Source organism: Carya illinoinensis, chromosome 15, assembly GCF_018687715.1.
Source record: "Carya illinoinensis cultivar Pawnee chromosome 15, C.illinoinensisPawnee_v1, whole genome shotgun sequence".
In the NCBI taxonomy this organism is placed as follows: Eukaryota; Viridiplantae; Streptophyta; class Magnoliopsida; order Fagales; family Juglandaceae; genus Carya; species Carya illinoinensis.
The window spans coordinates 32772297-32774220 of record NC_056766.1 but is presented as its reverse complement, the minus strand read 5'-3'; the positions used below and the strand labels follow the sequence as shown (position 1 = coordinate 32774220).

General features: G+C 40.4%; 1 long non-coding RNA gene across 1 annotated transcript; it reads right to left on the bottom strand.

Annotated features, from left to right (window-relative positions):
* Window positions 1–238: 238 nt before the first annotated feature.
* LOC122296350 lies at window positions 239–947 on the bottom strand. Its single transcript, XR_006238465.1, has 3 exons — window positions 924–947; window positions 475–572; window positions 239–425 (listed from the first exon to the last, which is right to left on the bottom strand). It is a non-coding gene; the product is annotated as an uncharacterized LOC122296350 (long non-coding RNA).
* Between the last annotated feature and the right edge of the window lie 977 nt (window positions 948–1924).

Below are 1924 nucleotides of genomic sequence, written 5' to 3'. Positions count from 1 at the left end.
AATACCACAGGGATTCCTCAAGCATTCATTGTATTCAGAAATCACAATGAATCAAGACGAGTATATAGATAATCAAATTATCCAAATAAAATCTTTCAATCAATCAAGCTCGCAAAATAGATTTTACGTGGATTCGGAAACAATATGTAAATCATTAAACTTCACTTCTAACCTTAGTATGAAAATTTAGCCAAACATATTTATTATTAGTGCTATAAAAATATTGTTCAGGATAAAATTAAAATAAAATACAATGAAACCACACAATAACATAAAACTGAAAAGAAAAGAAAATAAAATAAAAGTTAAAACTCCAAACATTATCCATGATAATATTAAAATAAAACTCAAGCTAAAATGAAAACAACTTAGATCATAAAACAGGAAATTGAGCTGAAAATAACTCCCTTAAAAACCAGTCCGTCCTGCAGCTACTCAAACATGAACTATCCTTCCGTAACTTTACGTCAACACCAGCAGCTCCTTCCTTCTGTTTTTAGCTTTCTCCACGTACGTCCTTCATTCCGTGTGCTAGCTGCCTCTTCCCATTGCATGTTCTGTCCAGCAAGTAGCTCACGTCCAACCAGCTCCTTCTAATGCAGCGTTACGTCTCACTCTCTCAGCCCAGAAAAATCAGTTCTTGCCTTTGCTAGCACCTTCACTTAGTCACGTTCCCAGCCCTCTTTTCTTTCGTTCCAAACGAAAAATGAATACCTGCACTTTGGTAGTCTGAAGCTCTCTCCGTAAGTGTCTCCAGGTCTCGTAGCTGAAGTCCAAAGCCCCACCTTCCAGCTTCTCAGCCAGAACCCACGTCCTTCACGTCCAAACCAGCCTAGAGTGGTGCGGGTTGGATGCACTGGAACGTGGTGGCCTCACGGGTGATTAGTCCAACGTCTCCCTCCGTTTCAGTTCACGTCGTCTACTGCAATCCAAAGCTCCACCAGAACTCCCCTCCACGTAAACTCTCTCTATTTTTCTATGTCCCACATAACCAAGCACGTCTCCCTCTCTCGCCAGCCGGTCTCACTCCAGCTAGAAGGGGAATCCCTTCTACTCTCCTCGAAAAGCCACCCCCCACCTTTCTTTCCTTTCACAACTCTTAAACCAATCGGCACTTTCTTTCTCTACCCAAACCGACCCCACACATCTCTTCTCACACTCACTATATTCATGCACTGACCGACTGCACTCCTTTTCACTCCTTCAATCTCGGTTGCACCTTCTACCATCAACCAAGAAGCCAATCAAATTATTCCTTTTCTTTAAAGAGGGCCCACGTAAATTCCTATCTCAGCTAACACAATTCCCTTCCACTCATTACTCTCCCTCTCTACTTGTTGTCCTTTCTTTTTATAGCAGAAAAATCAATAGCCGAACATCCACTTGCCTCTTGAAAATCATTTAATTCCACCGGTTGTCCCTCTCAAATCATGCACTGAATATTTAATTAATCAGCCAACTACTCCACTTAGCTGCCTCTTGAAGAATCATTTAAATATTGAATCAATTTCCTTCAATTCCGGTTCCACTCTTCCACTAACTTTGTTGAAAATTCATACACACTCATCCACTCTCCTATCATTTTATTCCACAGCCTTTCTTCTTTCAACTTTTGCACCCACTCTTTCCACACGTATTTCCAGCTCCAAACTCATGCACCGATTCCTCTCTCCCTTCTTTCACTTCTTTCACTTCCTTCTTTCTTTTCAGCACATGTCAACTCTTTGTATGACTTTAATGTTGCACCATCAAAATTTCACTCCGTGAGTTTTGTTCAACCATAAGTCACATGCATCTTGAATGATCAAAGGGAGAAAATAACCATTGATTCTTCATTTTGTGTCTTCCTTTTCAGCTGCCAAGCTTCCTCTCAATTAGTATGCATTTTTGATCATAAGTTCCAACCGGATCTCTTTTGAATTTT